The 23,795-nt window shown below is 39.9% G+C and overlaps 1 long non-coding RNA gene across 1 annotated transcript in view; it reads left to right on the forward strand.

Moving 5' to 3' along the window:
- LOC120738719 overlaps positions 1 to 23,795 on the forward strand; it is a 99,337-nt gene extending 75,542 nt beyond the window's left edge. Inside the window, exon 3 of the long non-coding RNA XR_005697044.1 lies at positions 120 to 23,795. This is a non-coding gene — a long non-coding RNA (uncharacterized LOC120738719). The remainder of the gene's footprint in view (positions 1 to 119) is intronic.

The raw sequence follows: 23,795 nt of genomic DNA on the forward strand, positions 1-23,795 counted from the left end.
TGTGTATTTAACTGTATATGCTCATTCAGACAGGCCGACGGCAGCAACTGTAGCTTTCCATGCTCAACAGGCTGCCTTATTGTTACAGCTCTAATGCTCTGTTCCACTTCGTTTCCAAGGTTTCTGAGACCTGGGACAGACACGCACGCGCACACAGTGGACTGTCTCAGGGAGGGGGTGACCTTGCACAGTGATGAGAGACTGGTTGATGAACTCTGCTGAGAGAGTGTTTACTCCACCTCCATATAATGGCTTGCACAATGCTGGAGCGTGAGCAGTTGTGCAGCAGTGGACCAGTGGCTTACACATAAATGCATGGGCTATGCTATGCAGCCATTTTCTCATCCAAGATCTCAGGAAACAGAAGAAGATGCACACTGAGTTTGTGTCTTCAAGTCTGCAACGGGAAATGTTGATTGGGCCATAATTACCATATAATTCACGTTAAAGTCATGCCAGGTGTGTCTGAATTAGAATTTTTTATGTCAGCACTTAATTTCTTTCCTTATGAGCTTGTGAGTATTTAGGGATCACCTGTTGAGCTGTGAAAACTGTTATCACACTGTTACTGTGTGCTGTCAAACTGCTATTGCACTGCTTAACAATTCACTACTGCATTCATTTTCTGATGAAGCTTTTCCTACAAGTGCCAAGGGTTTTTTAATTATTGATGTACTATATTAATATTTCATTTTATTATTTGATACTATTTCTACAAATTTTTTTGGAAATTATTAAATATTTTTTTACCACCATTTTCACCAATTTATCAGAAGTTAAAAGTAAAAGTAACATCTTTTTAAATTGCTGTCCTGTTCATTGTAGGTGAAAGTCCCTGACTACACTGCCTAAATTGTATACTTGTACTCTATGTCGGTTTTTCAGGTGTTGCGCTTTGTAGATTGTCCTTGCACATTTTTGTTTGTGTTTTGCGCAATGTTTCAAACATGTTTTATGAATATCTTTCCAACTTTACTAAAGAGAAAAACTCCGGTACACACACACAGACGCACATATGGCTCAACTCACTATTATTTATTTGGGTGTGTTTTCAGAGTCTGTCTTCGCAGCGCAGACAGCTGAAGTGGTCCAATTAACAAGTTAAGATAGCAGCTAATTCATTCAGCATCCAACTGATCTGTCTGCGCAGAGATTAGCTGTATGCTCTGCTTGAATCAGGTTATGTGGCTTCAACAGATGGTTTGAAATTGTATTTAGTGTGTGGACTGTGTCTACACTGTGTCATAGACAGCCTTGGAACTTGGGTAATACTAGATGAACATACAAAACTTGGTGATTGTTGTATTACAGTCATTTATAAATGATATTTAAGAGTCATGCAAATTATCGAGTCTCCTGAGAAAAATGGCAGAACGGGATGCCACAGGGAGATGGTCTAAAAATACAGGAGAAGCATTAGGAGAAGTGGACAGGTTCTGTGCAGAAATCCAACTCAAGCTGCAAGCTGCATTACCTTGGTCCAAGGGCAAGGCAGATGAAGGAAACCCTCACGAGCATGCAACATGTAAACTTCAGAGACCCAGATTCATTCACTGTGCTTAAATCATGGAGTGGACCAAGTTTAAACTGTTCATCCATTTGTCTCTAAATGGTCAAGGGGTTCCAAAATTAAATCTAATATTGGCTGTTTAAAATGCACAGGTCCATTGCATACCTTGCACAGTTCACTTAATAAGAGTTTGACAATGATGCTAGTCTTACCATGGCACCGGTTGGCTAAACTTTAGTCTTACCTAAGACTATCATTGGAAAACACATGTTATGATGACAAATGAACCAATCATCTCATGCACCAGGCAAAAATATAGACATTGACATTTTTAAAACTCTTTACCATTTTTGATGCACACTTCTTCACTAGTGTGCAAGTGAAGGAGTGCTAAAAAGAACTATTTTGTAATTGCACTATAAGCAGGTTAAAGAAGGTCGTTGTGTAGTTTCTACTCCGATGGTAGTAAAGGTCTAACTTCCACAGGAAAACCTTTTAAATAGATTTTGTTATCAGACTGGTGATTTTATGCAGTTTTATATCCTAGAAGTATTAAAAATTAAGATGAATTTAGATGATGCTCAAAAACAACTGCCCAAATAAATGGTATAATTGAGAGCATTGTAAAAGACAAAGACAAATCGGGTTATTTCATATCAGTAAGTTTGTATCTGATATAAATCTAGATGTTTGCTTTTGCCACAGCTTTCTTAATTACCCCACACTGCAGGGATAAAATGTCTTTTTGCGTTTGCGAACCGAACCTCTAAAAAACAAACTGCAATATTTCATTGTTTCTGAGATTAACGAGTACCTCTATAAAGCTTGTCCAGATGGCACTGCAGTAAATTCTTTCTGACATCATCTCACCAGATATTTTAGAAAATGCTAGAGGAAATAAGTTTACTATATTTTTCTCATGAAAGTGACATTCATTCATTCATTCATACAGTACAAAGCATGAAATATTTTGTAATTAAGCAAAATGTGATTAAGGTTAAATCAGAGTAAATGTTTTTTGGACACGCTGACCAGGGTAATGTTGAAATCATTCAGCAGTTTACAAAAAGTTATTATTAGCTACTGGTGAAATAAAACTGTAACAGTATTAAAAAATTCTTGCAATTTTCTAAATACATAGTTGCCAAAGGCAACTTTCAGAATGAGGGTTAGTGTTCAGAGAAATTAGTTCACAATGTATTGTATCACAATGTAATACACAATGTATTACTTATGTTGCCCATAAGGGGCATCAGGACTGATCAATTTGATTGATTGGTTCTTCTCTCTAAACACTCCACCCCCATCTGACTCATTTGTGTCCACCGATGTTGCGAATTGATCTGAAGAAGAGGCCAAAAAGTGGTCGGTCACCCACACACTCCCGTAGTAATAGATGAGCCTGGAGATGCAATAGAGGGGGAAACAGGGTTAACCATTGGCTGGGGATTATTAATGATAATTTCCTGCTGCCCTCTAGTCACTGCAATCAGCTGCATTCATCAGGAAGCTCAATGAAACGAAGGAGAGAGATGGGAACAGTCTTATTTTCTGTCTAGCTTCTCATTCCCCTTTTGTTTTCATCTCATACTGGCTGATTTGTATGTCAGTCAGTGTCATATGCTCCATGCTAGTCATCTCAGCTTTCCGGCTTAGTATTAATATGTGTTTTGTTATCTGTTTGGATATTTCTCAGCATTCAAAACACTTTGACAATCCCTCTGCTTCTGGCTTCGTTCGTCTGGCAGGCTTCCAATGCTTTCACTGTCGTGTGTGTGTGTGTGCAAATGTGAGCGTGTGTGCGTGCTTCTGTATCCCTGCCAGTCCCTGTGTTAAGGGAGGTATCACAACTGACACTTTCTTGTTCCTTCCTTTCATTTGTATCCCATCATTCATTTAGTGTGTGTATGTTTGTGTGTGTGCGTGTGTGTGTGTGTTAAAGGAGCTGGTAAAGACTCCTCCAGCATTGTGATCCACAGATCCATTATCCTCTGCCTACCTTCGGACCAGCTGGGATCCTTTTCTGTGTGCGTTTAGGTGTGCGTGCGTGTGTGCGTGCGTGTGTATGTGTGTGTGTTGGACACCAGGCAAAGGAAAATCAATGGTATTAATTTGCGGAGGCAGTGGTGTGAGCTGAGGCAATCTGCTGCACACTGGGAGCCACGCTTTGCTCTGATTTACCGCACACACATACAGAACCTCCTCCTTTCCAATTCCACCTTCCCAAATCACACCTTCCCTCCTCACATCTCCGCTTTGGTTTGCATTCAGAGACAATATCAGTTTACAGGTTATGAGGCACACTGGAATGTCACGCTTCACTCGCTCCTTGCCTCTCTGTCTGTCACTCGCTCTCCCTCGCTCCCTCTCTCGCTCCCTTTATCGTGGTGCAGGTAATTAAAAGGCAGGCTGCTCCACGGTGGCAGCTGGGAGGAGAGGACTGGAGGGAAGGGCAGGTTATAGTCACTACTACACACTGGCCGCACACACACACACACATACACTACCTGTGCCAAACACACACCCAGCCATGCACACAATTCACATTATTTAATACAGTATAAAAAAATGTTACATATAGAGAAACTTGGTTATCTTTTGGTACAAAAAGATTAGTGTGTAGTAACTGTTCTGCAGGCAGCAAAACTCAAATTTTCTTTTAAAATTACAATAATGGTTATGGCTCATAAATGTTTTATTTCAGGACATTTTATGTCACAATTAATAACCAGCTGCAGCAGCGTGCCATCCAAAATTGACTCAAAATACTTTGTGTGACAAGTGACACGGGCGTACTACACACATGCCTAACACTTTCCTGTCACAAATGTAACAATGGAAGAAAATTTTCAGTCTGTTAGAAATATTATCTCATCCTGTCTTCTTGTCAGGAGCTGCAGTGTGCATGAAGTGGATTTTCTCTCTCTGAGCTGAAATACACTCAGCCACCTGGCACAAACTCTAAACTGAGTCAATTATCATGTTTTATGAGTTATTAAAATCAGCATCATACACATATTTTTCACTGTGACAACTAAAACTGCATTTGATGAACGCAGAGGGACATATTTCATATTTCTTTATGATGTTTGATGATCTCAGTGATGGTTCTGATGAATATGTCTGTCAGTTAATGTAGAAATACACATTAGGACAGCAATGCGCCTACAATACTCCTAGCTATTTATTACAGCAATTAGGGTGCATTTTCAGTTAAGCAGTGGATGTTTGGTACATTCACAAACAAAATGAGCTGCCAGTCTCCATTACTGTAGATCATCAGTATTTATCCTGGGATTTCATTCATGTACACAGGTTGTGATAAAACCCTATTTGTATTAGTTATGAGATTAAACTCTCTTTTTCTTTTTTCTTTTGCTTCACACAGATGCAGTTATGAGATTGAATCACGCAGAATCAGACACGGCTCTCTCTCTCTTTCTGTGTCCAGCATTACAGCAGACATGACTAATCCACTGAAGAGTGTCTTAATCCAATCAGACCTGTTGTCTGCTGAACCAAGACACAGAGGGCAGCTGCCCTGATATTGTTAGAAATGTGAATACAATGCACAAACGCACACTTTCGCACAAAACCTCTTTGCACTGATTTATGCTGTACATTACATCATATAATTATTTTGTATTTTTTTTTGTGACTGTCAGTTCTTTGGATATTTTCCATCCTTCCATCCATCCTCTAATGGTTATCTGTATGGGGCTTTGCAGGGCAAGCAGCCTAAGCAGAGATTCCCAGACCTCCCTTTTCTAACCACCTTCTCGAAGTCTTCTGGCAGGACACTGAGGTGTTATCTCTCGAACATCTGCCTGGGGCCTTCTCCTCCCAGTGTGACATGCTCGAAACACTTCATTTACAAGGCAGGCAGGAGGCATTCTAGTAGATTTCTGAACTACATCAACTGGCTAGTTTGGATTTAGGGGAGGGGCACCTCTAATCTGATCACATTATGAATGACTGAACCCCGCCCCTGTAATTTAGAGCCCAGACAATCTTTGAAGGGTGCTTGCTTCTCGTATCTATAATCTCATTCTTTTGTTCGCTAGCCACCACTTGTACGGTAAGGGTCTGGCCGTAGATCAGCTGGTAAATCAACAGCTTTGCCTTCATGGTCCGCTCTCTCTTCACCACAACGAACAGCAGAACCACATTTCTCCAAAAAGCAGACACAGGGTCCTTAGACAACCGAATCTGACAGTGCACTGCCTCTTGGCTGCACATAGAAACCACATCTATAAAAATTATGAACAGAATTGATAACAGCAGCTGCGGCAGAATCCACCACCCACCAGAAACAAGCTGAATTATTACTGGCAATAACCGTAGCGAGAGCTTGGTTTAAAACCCAATGTTGAAAAATGCAAAGGAGGAAAAAACAGCCCAGGAAAAGAAAATGATTCAGTATTATCCACCAAATTTTTACCACTACCTGTGTTGGTTTTCTTCAGCAATTATAAATCAACATCTAAGATGTATCATTATGAAAGGGAACACAAAATATATCAAAGAAAGAGATAACACGATTTAAGAAAAAAAAGACTCACCATCACCTGTCCACCCATGTTAAACAAAATATCCAGTTTCAGTCTGAACAACGTGCATGGCCAAGAACGAACTCTGCCTTATCTAAATCCATTACAGAGTTGAAAAAGATTTTTTTTCAGGCAGTTTTTTAGAATTATTAAACTTATTAAGTAAGATATAGCTTTTTAAAGAGATGATTAGAATCAGTATTTTATTTTTGCTGTCATCTTCTGGATTTACTAGTGAAATTTCTTTAGAAAGAATGTAAAAAAACAAACAAAAAAAACCCTCTAGCCAGACTCAGCCAAATATAGTCACGTCTTGGCTTCATGGTAGCAAGACTGCCTAGCAATCTAACTTTTTAAAGACATTTTAATATTCACGAATGGTTCATTTTGGAAAAAAATTAAACAAAAACAACTTACATATATAATATAAACAAATAGATTTTACCTGGACCTTTAAGATCATAAGAAAAATATTATTTTTAATATTGTGTTATGAATTTCATGCATACTATATTAGCCAACTCTATCAACCAATTGCAAGCTAGCTTGCATCCTGCCGGTCATGGGTATCATGCATGAGAGCACACAGTTTTTAATTGACTTTGGCTTATGTCTAAAATAATTTGGAAAAATGCGAGATGCCAGGTGGAGAACCAGGTGTAAATCGTCCACGTTGTTAAAATTCTCATTTATACCTAATGTAATTTTTTAAAATTCAATTTCTATTTCACAGCTCAAAGCCTATTTTTGCTTTAAACGCTCACTGGTGTGATAAGCTTAGCTGTCATACACACAGACACACATCTCACCCAGGTTTCACGCAAGCTACAAATACTAGGAAGAAAAAAACCCCACTGGTGATGTAGAGGGGTGATTTTCGTCGTGTTGACTCCTCATTGACTATTTGCTGTTCTTGGTGGAGATTTTGATTGAGGACTGACGTTGCGTTATAGTTTTGCTTTCTGTTGTCTCAGCTGGGGAGAAAACAAATCTTTTCCCCAGTTTTCTTTCATCTCCAAGACCTCAGACTCTTGCCTGTTATTAAATAGCTGAGGAGTCATTTTCTAGTCCTTGTGTCAGGAAGAAGAAACTCACACAAGACAAATGGTCCAATTCCACTTTAACAGACCCATTCATATTGTAATAGAGGGCTGGAACAAAGAAAGGAGAGAGATGGGATATTAGGAATGGCACAGTCAGCCTTACTCACTGTGTTTGACTGTGTGAGTGTGCGTGGGCAAGCGAGGGGAACTGAAAGAAGGAAAGATAGAGGGATATAGTGTGTGTGTGTGTGTGTGTGAGAGAGAGAGAGAGAGAGAGAGAGAGGTTTTTCTCTTTAATTCACTCTGTTGGAGATGTACTACCTCAGGGATATTCTGCCATCTGATCCACTTTAGTAGTGTGGCAAACAGCCAGGGCATCTTTTCAATTACAGAGAAATGGATAGTGTGTGTCCATGTGAGTGTGCATGCATGGGTCTGCGAGTGCGTATGAGAGCACAGAAGGAAAGACAAAGACACAGTAAGGTGGAAAGAGAGGGAGAGCGGGAAGAATAGAGAGAGTGCATAGCTTTTGAGAGAAAAGGTAAATGTGAAACAGTAAAGGTGGCACCAAAGAGGGGCCTGTATTCCTGCATTGCTGGCTTGGGACTCATCAAGAGGGAAGAGACCTAGAGCAAGATGAGAAAAGCTGGGTAAGAGAGGGGGAACTGGAATAAGAGGGCTTTGGTATGGACCGAGAAAATACTGCTCATCCCCTGTCTTTAAGCTGAGCAATAATTTAAAATCTCGGCCGTCTGAAGCCTTGAATCCACATTGACTGGTCATCTTAAATCAAATCAGAGGGCTGGGCTGGATGCCGTGTGTGTATTTTTTTTTTTCATGTGTTAGTGTGGTCGTCCACATACACAGAGAGCTCCTGGTCTACTCTGAATTATTGACAGTGGAGAATAATTGATTGGTTCACCTTCAAGCCTATCAGCCTCCGTTTGAGTGCACCACCTCATATCAGTATGCCTCCTCCTGTTTTACTCTCACTCCCTCACACACTGGCTTTGCCTTTTTATGCCCTTCTCTTTCTACTTCTATGGTGTATCTTAAATTGTCTGGCTGATGTAACAAAAGTATAGATTCAACATATTTTCTCAACAATTTTTAATGTGACCAGGATATGAGCTATCAGCTTATAAACCCCACTGTTAATAATTCTGGATTCATATATTGAAAAAAGCATACTCTGTAAAGGGTGATGTGGAAGTCTTTTGTTTTCCACTTCCTGCAAAAGTCCATGTGATGTAAATTTTGTCTTCAGATGGTGTGAGCAAGCCTTTGAGTACGTGTCCATGGATCTTCCAATTTCATGTGTTAGGACATTAAAGTGGATCTACTCTGTGTTTATCAGCCAGGTAGACTCCAAGCAGACTTCAAAGTAGTAAAATAAGAACAACTACATGTTTGTGGTGTCTGCAGATAACTGCCTTTGCGGCCAGAAGTAAGTGTAATCCCAGCCTTAGAGGTAAATGTCCTAAAACCTCAGCACATAAACAGTGACGCTGAGTGGATTGCAGATTTTTCATAATTTGGTTTAACAAGTTAAATCTTCTGAGCTATCTTTGTCCATTTTCCCTTCTTATCACTCTTTAGTCCTTCATCCCAGGTGCTCTGACGGCCTTGCCCCTGATGCTGTGCAGCATGTGATCAGTCACGGCCACCTATAGTCCACTAGGACATGCATCCAATCAATAACACGATTCTCCAGGCAGGAGACAACCGTGACTTACAACTCCTGCTCTGTCACGCATGCACGCGCACATACACACACAAGCATAGAGGTGTGCACACACACACATGCTGGGCTGACATACAGCCCCACTGCTTTGACAGGGTGGAGATGAGGTGAAGATAGATGGATGGATAGATGGATGTAGGATGGAATGAAAGTAATGGAGAGAGGTGAATGGTGCCGATGTTGTTGTTGCTGGATCGCTGTCAGTGACGATGGAGTCTAGCTCTCTCTGTCGTGTTTTAGACCTTACTCAGAGCTGGACTGTTTATGATAAGTCTCCAGGTATGGATTTTTACATCCTCCATAACTCTGAAGGCTGCAGGATAGGGTGCCTGGCGGGTCTTAGAATTTAACACCCAACAAAATATAGAGCTCAATTACCAGCTTACTGTACAAATCTTCTAGCCACAGAATGCTCCCTCATCTCTTGGGCTGTTTGGGCCCTTTTTTTAAAGCCGCCATGAAGCGGCTCTTTCCCTCCTCTACAGTGCAAATGCCAACATGGCAGACCATAATAGGCTCTTTTTGAAAGCAGAGTGTGGCAAAGATGTCATATAACTTTGTAGTGTATCAACAACGGCGTAGCCTGCACTATTATTATTATTGGAAATACAGTAATCTGCTTATATGCGGCATGCAATTCAAATATTATTTATGCTTATTACATGGACTCTGTGCAGTTTCATTTGAAATTGTTGAAACGCTCCAAGCACAGCAAGTGATAGTGTATCACAGAGCAAACTGCACATTCTGATTCAGCATTATTTCGGCTACAAAGGCGCTGCTGCAAATCCCCTACTGGCAATTCTCAATTCTCTTTTCTTATGTTAGTGTAAACAGTCTGCACATACTACTTGTTGTATCCATATCAGCGTTGTGCTGGTGGGATGCATGCAGTACTCAGGTGTGTTATGCAAATATCTGAACCTGGATTAGACCAATGGGAGAGTTAGGATAGTGTAATCCTCTCTTGTGTACACCTCATTATCATATTTACACCACAGCTGTAAAGGTCTTGTCCTATGTAATAATCCTTCCGAGTCATAAAGAGAGACAGAGAGAAAGGCATTCTTGTTGCATCTCTCTCTGCTTTCTCCTATGAATGTGCTGACTCCATCAGAATGTCTCACAGCTAAAAGAGAAGTCAATTAACCTGGATACGTCTTTGCTTGTGTGTAGGTAGTAGGTGAATTTGTGAGTTTTGCATGCATGTTTGGGTTCATCAGAGCCGGTGTGTGTTCCTTTGTGCATGTGTTAGTCCGTATGAATGACAGTCAGGGGTGCACTAATCCTGTCGCCTTAGCTTGTCATCACAGTCAGCTCACACAAACGGGATACAGAGTGTTGACACAGGCAGGAGCAAATACACAAAGCCACAAAAAAGTAAGTCCATTTCATCTTAGCCTGGATAATTAATCATTAAAATTTATTTCTACAAAGCGTGTTTGTTTTATGAGCTTCCACATCACGCTGTTCAGGCCTGCTAGCGTGCTTTGCTTTTACTGTCACATGCTGGCAGAAGAACACAACTTCTCTATGGGATAGATTCATTAGTTGCCCCTCAGACTCAGCTTCGTGTCTCTGTGTCTTAGCTGTGACAATATGGAGAGTTAGAGCAGGAGAAAGAGAGTGGGTAATTGAGACAGACAGAGCAAGGGAGAGAGACTACAGTACTTGCCACCAGAGGTAATTAGCAGAGCAGCTGTTTGAGAAGGGGAAGCTATAGCCGTGACACTGCAGGAAGGAGCTGGGGGAATAATTAGCCGGTAACACCCGTCAAGCTTTCACAAAGCGGAGATGTGTTATTCTACTTCTGCTCTCCTGTGAGGAATGCCAGACCTCCACACACAGCCCAACACCTACTGACTTCCAGCTTGAAAATCCTTCTAGTAAGATGGAGTATGTCTATTCCATCTCACCAGATGCACATGCGAAGGCCTTCACAAGTGCACCTGGTGTGTGTGTGTGTGTGTGTGTGTGTGTGTGTTATCTGCTCCATGGGCCATATTTAGACCATGTTAATTGGGTATTGATCATAGTTGGTAGTCAGTAATGATGTATGGTTGTTTCAGGTGAGACTGCTACCAGTAGAGTGCATGTTATGTATGTGTACATAACATATGCTTGTAGGTGTGTGTGTGTTTGTCAATAACCTTGCACTGTATTCGATCAAAGCTCCTCAGTGGAAAACGTTCTTCTTTTCCCTCTACGCCACGATCGATGCACTCCAGCTTAACTAGGCTGCACACCAATATGCAGATTTGAATACAGCAAAGGAAAAACAACTTAAGCAAATGACAATTTGTTCGGTGTTTGTGAAAGAAAAGCTTTAAATCAGTAGGTGAGGCTATAATTAATTATTTTATGTTCAATTTTACCTGGTTTCAGATTCAGTTTTTGCTTTAGTGCAGTGAATTGTTGCCTTTACACGTTCAGAAGCACATACTGAACAGAAGAGGGAGTAGTAACTGAATTTAGGCATATTTATTAGTAATTAGAAACTGAATGTTATTTCAGAGATGAAAAAAATATTTTTGAATTATTGATCATTGTATCACTTGATTACAGTGTCCATGTTATGATAAAAACAATTTTAAATTGGCTCTGTATTAAAATTTTATAGTTGTATTATAGAATTTTATATTGGCTGGTTTTGTCATTGTCACAGCCGTTGTCCAATATGGCTTAGTGACATACAGAGCTGCTAGCACATTAGGATTATATCATCCTCCATCAGGGAACTGAAATTAAATTTAAACATGTATATCATGACATTTTTACCGTGTAATAACAATTTACATTGAGGCTGTCTGTGTGCAGGTAGATTGATGTTCCCCTCCAGTCACTCAGTGTGCAGTGCAGGGAGTCATCCAGGAAGACCTAACTGTACAGCAACAAATAAAGTTACCGCTATCATTGTCATTTGTCTCCATATATCCACCACTGTAGCAGTAACCTAGTTATGGCACACCTTGCCACAGTAATGTCATGTCCCCAGTGTCATGCCGTCTGCCTTAGAGACGTTCACCGTCTATTCTGTGTTCTTTTTCCTGGCGCTACTAAAATAATCAAGATTAAAAACTTAAATGGTTAATTACATGGATTTCTGTTTACTACTTGATAGTGCAGATTTAAAAAAAAAGAAAAAGAAATGTAAGAAATGGGTATACTACATGAAAAAGTATAGTTATTTAAAAACCTTTGTCTTTATCTTCTTGTGACTAATCTAAATAGAAAGAAAATTGGTCTTTTTTTATGTGACCGACTCTGTTCATTTAATAACGCTGCAGTGGAGTGAACTTGCATCCCAAATTACACGACCTTGTCAGGGAGTTGCAAGATTATTCAGCAGGCCTGCTTGCAGACTTTGGCCAGAGCTGTTTCACTGCTTTCTTTCTGTTGTAAACCTCAGATCTTACCTGTGTGTGCGAATGGAATTTTCTTTTCTAGGGCGTAGAGATCCAGGCTTTGCCACATCCAGTTGAAACTCCTCCTCCATCAAATTGCTCGTCGGTATTGTGGATAAGTGGCTCTCCATTTCAGCATCCACTGTAGTCATGAATAGACTCCATGGTGTGTTGACTCTGCAAGAAGGCCTGTCAAGTTTGTGTCCACAGTGAGCCCCTTTTTTACCGTGCTGAAGCATTTGTCAGCTGCTTTCTCCCCACACTCCCTCAGAATGGGTGCGGATGTGTGTGTTTGTGTATTTCCGTGCCCTAAGCGCTCTCTACCTAGAGATTACCCTTCATTTTGCAGGGAGCCACTTGAGCTGCTGACACAGCAACTTCCTGCAGAGAAACTCTGCATATGTATTGACTGTGCGTGTTTGTATTTGTGTCTTTCTCCGTGTCTCTCTCCTATTCCCGCCACAGTAAAAGGTAAGCTATGGAATGTTGTACCTCAGCTTGCCTTTGATACTGTCACACCCTTTCATTTCTTTCATTATTCTTCACACTCACGAGAGATTGGTATTTATTTTGCATTTTACCTTGTAAGCTTTAGGTCTGTTAAGGTTGTTCACAAGTCCTTCAAAACCCTGCTATCCCCTGTGTGTGTGTGTAAGTCAAAGTGCCTGTGTATGATTTTGTATGGGTGATGCTAGGGGGCGGCTTTTATTCCCAGCACTCCTGAGACAGCAGTCAGATGGGTCATAAATATACAGGAGCATCTGTTTGAGGTTCACACACACACATCCGCTGTCCTACTAACCGGAAGGGCGTCGGCTTTTTTTCCTCCCCTGACAATGCTGACACCTCCCAGTGGGAGCCTACATCGCAACTGGCAACTGGGACAGTTGGATTTACATATTCATGAATACTAATGAATGTGCTGGAATGGAAATTGAATGCTAAAACTTTCTCTTCTCAGGCCATATGGTGGACAGTGCTCAGGGAGGGACTTTAGTTCACTTTGAATTTGTTTATGCATGTTGTCATAGGAAGGATGAAGGGAACAGCTGAGTAGGAGGGCATTTAAGCAGAGTGTTTGAGTCAGCCGGTAGTTTAAGGCAGAAACTACGGGAGGTTGATGATGGGGTCACAGCATGGAACTTCAGACTTTTTTTGTTTTGTTACTTGATGCTCATAGAAGTTGTGAAAACTGTTGAACAGGGTCTGTAATTGTAATCTATTCAGACTACTTCAGTTCAGTTGAGCTTAAAGATCAGATTGTTCTGGGCGGTGGGTGATTGCTCTTTTAGCCTTATTTTATGAATGATTGCATTGCTGATTCACCCATTTTAGCTCATCCATAGCTGCTGTTCCCTTCTCTTTGTTGTTTTTAAAAGTTCATCGCCTTTTGGAGATGTTAAAGTTAATGAAACAGTAGAGCTAGGCAAGAGTAAAACTGTCTCCATCTTACTGGCTCTTACTCCGTATTCTTGTTATATTAATGGATACAACATTCACCCAACATCCCCTGGTGCTCATTCCCATCTGCCAGTAGTCCAACTGCTGACAGTTTTCTTGTGGTGTGTTTATGTAGCACAGTAATATGTGGTAATGAGATAAGAGATAAGATAACCTTTTATTAGCCCCACACGTGGGAAATTTGTTTTGTCACAGCAGGAAGTGGACAGTGCAAAAGGTATATAGCAAACATTTGAATATAATAAGAATAAATACAGTACACAACTGTACAGAATAGAATAGAATAAAATACTATATACAGTAGAATAAAATAGAATAAAATATACAATAGGATAAAATTACTGTAATCACATTACACTTTTCTGTAGTGTAACTATGTAATGCAGTTCTTCACTCAGTTCTGTAGTCATATTACAGTTACAACTTGCATACTTAAGCTACAATCAGCTGATTTCAGTTGTTGTGCTGATAGAAGGAAAATGACCGAGGGGTCTACAACCTTTGTGGAGTGGAGTTAAGCACATTACTTTTTTACTGCACAAAAGAACAAGAAGGTGATGGTAAAGTGCAAGCAAAAACCAAATGCTGCTAACAGGACATCGACTCTTTGCGTGCTGCGAAAACACCATGTTAACACAAAGCTAGTTGCAAAAAACCCCCCAGAGTGATGTTAAAACTGAGGGTATCCCGAACTCAGCCAAACAACCAGAGCCTGAGCTTCAGCATGTAAGAAGCTTTTCAACGTTGCTGTTGGCTTTGAGTTATGAGAAATATTCTGTGTGTGTCCTCATTAGGACAGGGATTTGTGTAGGTGTGTGGTGGGACTCTGTCTTGCTCTGTCACACAATTATCAGTTAACAATATACTTATTATAAGGTAACAAATTACTTTCTCCTGGGAGTGATTTGGTAACTAATGCATTTCTTAAAAACGTCACAAGTAATATGTGATAATTGCTTTTTAATTTTTGAGTAATGATGTGAGTGAAATAAATAGTAATGCACATCTAGCTCTGCGTGGGCTATAAGATAGCTTGTTTGCTCAAATTTATTGGCTGCAGGAATGGAGACTTCATTCTGCAGTACTTAATACTGACCATACAGTACCTGGTATCCATGACACAACACTGATTAGTCATATATGATGAAAATCTCTGTCATTATTCAACACAACCAAAAAGGAGGCAGGACCTCCTCCACAATGACTGATCTGATTAAACTGAATGCATTTGCCCGATTGCCGAACTGTCCTGACAGTCAGTGAGAAGCAAAGTCTGTGAGGCTGCTTACTGATTCAAGTAGTGGGAAAGAGATCAGACCTGAATTCTGTGTTTCTACCGCTGCTTTCAGTTTTTAGATCCTCTTATTTTAGCCTAGTATTGTTAACACAGTTTTGTGTGTTAACAATACTTCTGTCTCCATGTCTCCTTCTTACTGACTCCTGTTTCTTCTCATTTTCTTCTTATTCTCCTCACCCTTCATTCCCCTCATCCACTCGTACTCATGCCCACCTGACAAGACGAGCTCATAAGTGGCCCATGGCTGACTGCCGCTTTTAAGAATGCCATTTATTTTAGATCACACACATCGAACAATTGCAAAGTGTTGTCACCTCCACTAAAATTATAATTGCCACCTTCCCACAAAGAACCGAAAAGATGAAAGTACTCCTGCAAGCTTTCAGTTCCTCAGTGTGCGACACAGGTTAACACACGCACACACACACAGACACACACGCGGTGAAGTACACAAGAGAGAGAGGATTCCCTTGAGATTTTTGCTTCTCAAACAAGAGACATTTGCAAGTGTTTCCTCTCATCAGACCTCCCTCTTTCCCAGCTCTACACCATCACAGAGGGAGGAATACAGGTTAAGTTGTGTGAAATCACCGTGACAGTACATGCAAATTTGTCACAGCCCACCTACAATGGAACCTGTCAATCTAAATGATTGTCTCTCTCCTTCTGTACAGGCTTACCTGTGTGCCTAATCAAGATGAACCTTTTTTTTGGTGCCATTGGCATAAAGTAGTTCTGCTTGAGGCTGTTAGGCTCCTGTCTATAACTCATCCAGCCAGTCGCTGTCCCTGGGCCTTTACGCTTTTTTTATTTTGTTAGCTGTGCACCCACATCTGCATGTATAAATTGTAATTTGCATCTTTATGCAAGCCCTCTTTTCTGAACAACAATATACACATCCCTAAGAGCAGTTTCACCCCTCAAAAACAAATTATATGCTTCCTCTTTGTGTGTGTGTGTTTTTATGTTTACACACATATTAGGTCTTACTTGAGAAGAATTCCTGATTTTTGACAGAAATAACACACTGAAATCTTACATCTTATGCTTTATATCCTGGCTATAGTTGTTGCATCAGATGTATACGGTTTTCTTTTGCATTCTTCTTTAGATAGATACAGTGATTTTTTTGTGTTCCACCATATTTATTTAGTAACAATATCTTCTAGTGTCAGGAATCTACACTATGTGCATTATATGTTCCCTCATTTATTTCTAAAAATGTGGGATTGATAAAATTCTGTACACTTTGGGGCTGGCCTGGAGGTTTGCTTCTGCTTGTGAAGAGAAAGTGAACAGCAGTCACTTCTCTACCACAATCAGATGTTGGAAAGAAGTTGGATAAAGGAAATCTGTGAAAGACCTGTGTAGAACAGTAGCTGCCAGGATTAGTGCTGATTCCCACAGACAGGAAGTCTAAGAGTGGAAGAAGTCTGGACTGAAGCCGAGGGTGGTGTTACACCCATTATTACACGGTACCCCCCGCAGTGCGATGACAGTCACAGCGAATCACTGTACACAGGAGCACAAAGATTATACGGTATACACACCTGCTTACATAAGACACAAAAAGAGGGACAAACAAGCAGAAAGCTACCTGTTGTTTGCATAAGCACTTGGAACTCTTCTCAAAATTCTGTTTAGGGTCTTAACTGTATGGTTGTCAAGACCAAGCTGTACTCCTCTCTCTTAGTCGCTTGTTGTCTCTGTTGAAATGTGTAATCTGGGAAGGATTAACTCCCTACCTTCTTTTATTTGCATGTTTGGGGATTGTTGTCATATTCCCAATTTACATGCTGATACCAAGTCATTATGATGTTTAACTGAGTTGAATAATGTAGATTATGCATCCTGTTACTCCGCTACTTGCCGCAGTGGTTGCACATGCACGTACACATGAATTTGGGCATTCGCATGCATACAGACACACTCACTGGGGTCTTAAATGAATATGTATGTCCTGCAGAGGGACAAAGAAGAAAGATGAATAGTTGCATTCTTGTACACACAGTTTCGCTATGTCTTCCAGGCAAAGTAGAATGAAGTAGCGAGGGGAAGTAAGAGAAAAAGATTGCAGAAAAGAGGTGAGGGGGGTCATCTATTCTCTATGGCATCGCTCTTCACATATTTCATCTTTCTTTCATGTTCTTTTACTTCCTCGCTTACTCCCAGTGGGACGTGCTAGTTTCTTTTCTTTCTCTTTCTTCCCTCTCATGTATCTCAGCAGGGATAACAAGTTAATGTGATGAAACCAAATGTAGTCGAGTGATGGCAGCAGAGGGAAAGATGTCAAGATTTCTAAAAGAGAGTGATGAATGGCTCCCAATCTTTCCAACAAACTTGATGTGGTATTATTCCCTTTTAAAGCCACTTGGTAATTAGAGAAGAACCCCATTTCTGCTTTCTCTCTACCTCTTACTCTGTTCCAATCCTTTAATCACTGTGTAAACGAAGTGATAAAAAGAGAGAGCAAGTGGATGTCTGGATTGAGATGGGGTTTTTCGGCCGCTGTGCTCTGTTACCAAGCAACAAGCAGAAAAGCCCTGAGTCACTAGGTTCCATGGTGAAAGCAGCTGACCTCACCAAAGTCGAGGTCAAAGGTCACCTCAGGCCATCTTCCAAGAAAATATTGACTCAGACAAATAAAGCAGCTGGAGTTTGTGTGCATTTATGAAGGAATAGAAGGAAATGTGTGTGGTTGTGTGCATGCTTTGTACGCGTAGTGTTTGAGATATATGTCAGTGGGGACTGATTTGTTGTTGGGTGTTCATGCACATGTGTGTCCAAGTTTGTGTGTGCATAAAGTTGAAGTGACCGGGTTAACAGCATTAGCATGTGAAACTGAATTATTCATAGTGTGACAACCCATGAGGCATCTATCCTCAGCTTTACAAATGACTAACTTTCTCTCTGTATGGGGACACAGACTTCACGCTTCAGTGTATGGATGTTGAGGGTAGAGATTTCATGTTTATTTTATGGTTTTTACATGTGTCTAAACTTCTCAAGTGTGAATTATGCAAGGGGTTGGCATAGTGGCATAGTGTTACTGTTGGAATGTCACTTTCTGCAATATAGAAGGTAAAATAATAAAAAAAAAAAAACATTTATTTGATCAAAAATCTTTAGACATTATGTAAATTTTAATGGGTTTTGGTAAAGCTAAGGTTACAAAGCCCTGTATTAGAAAGCTGCAGTGGGATTGGGATGTAGCAAGCCATTCAAGACTCAGTACATATGATGTGCAGAATAAATTAACTTCGTGTTTAGCATGATTATTGCAGGATGGAATGGAGGAACCCTGCAGGAAGGTGCAGAATTGAAACAAGATTAGGAAGGTCACAATTCAGACAATACTTTATTGTATTATTACTGGTCTAAGCTCCAGATTACATCTACACGAGCGGCTCGGCCATGCAAATCTGTGCCATAAAGCTCCTGGTATACAATTTATGTGCTGATGTTAATGCCAAAGGAGGTATACAGCTCTGCAGGTACTAAGTCAGCACAGTGTTGGCAATGTTTATGCACTGTGCATCTCTGCACTCGGTGATATACTCTTAACTACATTTCATCTGCCACTTTGTAGCAGAGTTTCTTTAATTTCTAAACACTTTCAGTAACACTGATTACAGTTGTTGTGGAATTTCTCAGGCTGACTTGCTGCCATGGTGGCATGCCATTATAACACCATGCTTACATGCTGTTTATAAAGGCAAACTGCATGGCTAAGTGCTTAATTTTATACACCTGTGGCGATGGGACTGAAAACATCTGAATTCAAAGATTTCCCTTATGGACAAGAGTGCTGGCGTGTCTATATAGTATACGGTAAGTAAAAAAGTATGCAATATAATGTTTAGCAACTGTTCCATCCATTAATTGAGCATGTTAGTATGATAAAATTTGGTACTCAACAGTAAACAGAAAGTACAACGGAGACAAAGGTCATTAGTTCAAATGTTCACTTTAAATGTGTTATTGTAATTCATCCTGAAAAAACACAAATGTACTGTGAACTCAGTGTGGCGTTGTGTGCTAATGTTGTATATTTTTCAGCTGCTAATAGTATGATGAGCAGCATTTACTTTAAATTTCATAGGAGATTATATTTATATGTAGATATATTGTATAGGGTTAATACATTTAGTTACATGTATAAAATATTTGAAATTGCTAATGCAAAACATCCCTGTTGTAACATAGCTATAATACGGGAAATATCTATTTTAGTGTTTAGTACTGCACCTTAAAGAGTTACATATAGAGCTGAAATCTTAAGCTACTTGTGAAAAAAGTTAACAAGTTAACTAATGACAACTTAATGGTTCTCTTTTAGCTGAAAAATTAGAATTTTCTAAAATAATCATATTTATTGATAAAATGATCTAACCTTTGCAAACTGGTCAACCAGTAATTTCTCATCTTGAAGTTGATTTATGTGACTGTGCACCACAAAGAGTTGGTTGAGATTGGCGTGTTTCTTTCCGCGACTGCTTTATCAAAAGTTTATGGAGAGAAGTGAACATTGCCTACGGTGAGACCTGAACACGCATTTGATGGTCCTGTGATCAGAGCTATTAATCAGCGCATAAGCAGACAGGCAGTGGGTGTATGGTGACTCAGCTCCTTCCTATTCTCACTGAGTGTCTATGTTCTTTTATTTCTGTGTGGGTTGGCCAGCAGCCCCCTGCAGCCCTAAACATTGATGGGGGAAACCTTCAGTGAGCCTTGATGATGACTCACGGCACTGATTCCAGTCATGAATCTACTTGGATTCTTGCTGTATACACACACATACAGTGCTGTGAAAGTATTTGCCCCCTTCCTGATTTCGTTTTTCTTTTTGCACATTTGCCCCACTTGTAATACTAATTGCCCCCTAAAACTAATAACTGGTTGTGCCACCCTTTGCAGTGAGATAGAGATAACAGGGTTTAATTACAGGCTTTGACTAGGCTTCTACTGGTGTGTTTTAGGTCAATTTCTTGGTCATTGTCCTGGTGCATAACTAAAGTGCATGAGCTTCAGGACATGAGCTGATGGCCGGGCATCCTCTTACAGGATTTTCTGGTAGAGAGCTGAATTCATGGTTCCATCAGTTGCTGGAAGTTGTCCAGGTCCCGGAGCAGGAACAGACTTCCAATCCATCACACTACTGCCACCTGTTATTTTACTGTTCATTTGATGCTTTTTTTTATGTAACAGGAAACAAAGATGAGCCTTTATATTCTTTTTGGTCAGCAGCAGTTTTCACCTTAGAAATCTCCCATTGATGCCATTTTAGCTTAGTCTCTTTCTTATTGTTGAATCATGTACTCTGACCTTAATCGAGGTGGGGGGCCTGTTCTCTGTTCTTTTGTGACTTCCTGGATAAGTTGTCAGTTGTAATGTCGGTATGACTGCCACACGTTTGAAGGTTAAGCACTATTCAATGCTTAACAGTTTGCTGAAGGCCCAAAGCCTTAGAAATGGCTGTGTAACCCTTTCCAGACTGTTAGATGTCAATGACTTTGTTTGTCAGCTGTTTCTTTAGATTGTGGCATAATGTGCTGCTTTTTGAGATTATACAAGTTCTATTTCTTGATTCAGTAGGTCTGGCAGTGATCAGGCCAGGGTGTGGTTGTTAAAATTGAACTAAACTTTCCAGAAAACGTGTTATCTTCATCTAATATTGTTTTTAAAAATTGAAGCATGCACGTTTTGTGAAATGTGAAAAAAAAAGAAATCTGTAAAAGAGTAAATACAGCACTGCATACCTAGACAAACAGACAGGCATACAAATAATTCAACTCAAGTTGTCTGACAGGTGCTCTTTATGTATGTGTGTCTTTCTCTCTATGCACCATGTTAAATCTACAGAACCCTTATTCATGTGGCCCTGGGGGCTGATATAATGCTTGAATGATGTTCTCACTAATGGCACTGCAAACGTATGCGCTTGCACGCATGCACTTACAGCAGTGCGTATGCCACGTACAAACATGTATTCCAACACAAGCATGCACGCCTTTACTCACATTAACAGCAATACAAATGGCTGCCACTCTTCTTCTGTCAAGCAGTGGGAGGAGAGACTGCGGTGGGGGGAACTGCCAAGACTGTGTATCAGAGGAGAAAACGGAGGGAGAGCGCAAGAAGAGAAGCAGAAATAGATGTGACTGTTATATACTGTCTGTCTCCAAATAGCTGTTGTTTCATTTGTCCAACTGGCATCTGTCTTGTTTAGCCTGTGCTGTTCCAATATGCTAAACTGTTTATGTTTATGTGCAAGGAGGACAGTGAGCAGAGATGATTGGGTCAGACACCAGTCACTTGTTTACATGCAGCTGCCTCTAATCATCATGTCATGGGTGAGACACTGATTGTCGAGGAACAGACTGAGGCTGTTATAGGCAAAGCTTTTCTGTCCTATGACCCCATTGCTAGCTAGATTCATATGACTCCAGCAATTTTAGGTTTATTGTGCTATCAGAATTTTTTTTTTTATAATGGAGTAAATGGCTAGTAATTTAAACATCACTTTTATATAATAATAATTGTAAGGTGCCATCATGCTATATAGCAGTTCATTGAATCATCAGCCTCAGTGAAATTGTATCACCCAGGCCTCATGCTGTACAACCTGCAACCATAGAAATTACCTTGATCTAAATACATTTGCATTTAGATCAAGGTAAATATTAAAGGTGGGCGTGCGAGTATTCTTCCACACTGGAATATTTCTCTTGTTTTGTGTGCAAATGTATGGCATTAATATGCAACCATGTAGGGGGATTATTCAGATGACGCTGAGATTATCACTGGCATCATATAATTTTTGAAAATGTTTCATTTTGTGTGTGTGTGTGTGTTTGTGCAGCAAATTAATGGACATGACTTTTACAGGTTGGACAACAATGTCAGCCTTTTAATCCAATCACAGGGCTGCTAAATCAAATTATACGGAGAACCTAAGGAAAGGGTGTGTCTATACAACAGAGCTGAGCTCTATGCCTGGGAACAGGGTTACAAAGCCAGCCATGTTAGTCATCTAATATGGACGTTTAAAGAATCCCTATTATGATTCTGGCCATGTCATACAATTTAGACATACAGTACTGTCTAAAAGTATTAAACCACCCTTTATTTCTTTATATTTTGCTTCCAAGGGGCCAGACTTCGTTGTAATTTAAATAAAGTGCCCTTGAACAATAGCTCTCAGAGCTTTCTGGATGTCTTTTATAGTCTTTCATTGGGCATTGGCTACTTTTTCCCTTATTTTTTGTTAAACTAACACTGATCTATGAATCATTCAAGCTTAAAAAGGCACCTAGCTCAAAGAATGAGGCAGTGTTGTGTCTACACATGACAGGCAACTTAGCAAATAACCCTTTTTAACTAATATCTTTAGACACTCTATTGCAAAAATGTTCAAAAAATTTAGGTGATTATCATCATTATTCTCTCTCCATCAGCTACAGCTGATGTGTCATGTGCCAGAGGACACCTTATGCACAGTCAGTAGACAGTAAGTCATGCTCACAAATTGAAATACAGTTTTCTTGATGAATCTATTTACACACTGTCATGAAATATTCTGCTTATGGTCCAGGAAGATGGTATAAATGCATTTTAAAACAGAATAAAATTGACAGTAATGAGGTTCAATTGTCTTGTAATTTGTGCAACAATCTTTTTAATGATGGATTGAGGACCTAACATGTCTGATATGGATTTGGCAGGTTACCATTTCCCATAAAAAAAGAGAAAATATGTAATTTAATAGTTTGACGATTAACTTTTAGAACTTCTATACCAGTTATGATCTATTAGTTTTTTGCCTCTCAGAATGAAAAGAAACACTAGGAAAGTCTCTAATTCAGGAGGAAGCTGGCTTTAAGGGAAGAGCTAAAATAGCATGTTTTCACTATGAACATACAGATTAAATAACGATTGTTTTGAACTGTGATTCATGCAAACCTACTTGGATGAAGTCCAAAAACAATAAAAAGCTTTGAATGAGCTGGCAATTTGGTCCCTGTGGCTGTGGATAATTCACAGTTATCCCAATAGCAGTTCAGTTGAAGTAGGGAGGTCAAAATGTACAATTTAGATGTACTATTGTGATAAATGTGAAGGGTGTCTTATATGTTTGCATAGTCTTGTGATACCTATTAGGGATTTTACAAAACACACAAAGACCCCTCGAGTTTATAAGAGTCAGTGTAGAGAAGGAAATAAAAGAACAAATGACAAAACCACTTGTCAGAGGAGAACAAGAATGCCGTGATAAATACGTCTGTGTATTAATCAAACAAAAAAAAGAAATGGTTTCATCATTTATATGCCTTCTGCTGGCTTCTCTTTCATTTATTTCCTTTCCTGGACTAATGGATGGTGTCACATTATGTGTTTTGTGTGGGCTTGTTTGTTAATATTTTACAGTCACTTCCTAATGTGGCACCACAGAAATAGCTATGGACAGCACGTGTGTCTTTCTAAGAATGTGAATGGGATGGGGAGCATGAGAGGAAGAGACAGAGGCTGCTTGAATTAAATGGGAAAAGCAATCATTTTGGCCAAATGCCAAGTCATCTCAAATGTAAAAAATGTGAAGCTAAGACTGGGGGGAAGAGAGTGCAAGAGAATAAAAAGATAAGGGACTTAAAAAGTGGGAAAGTAAAACAGGGAAAAAATGAAGCAGTCGGAAATGAAATAGACAAGTACCAAGCTGTGTATGTGTGGTACTCGAATGTAATGATATGTTCTCAGTGTCTGTGCTTTTCTGTAGGTTTGGCTTGATA

Source organism: Simochromis diagramma, unplaced genomic scaffold (assembly GCF_900408965.1).
Source record: "Simochromis diagramma unplaced genomic scaffold, fSimDia1.1 OVJJ01000026.1, whole genome shotgun sequence".
NCBI classification, from domain to species: domain Eukaryota; kingdom Metazoa; phylum Chordata; class Actinopteri; order Cichliformes; family Cichlidae; genus Simochromis; species Simochromis diagramma.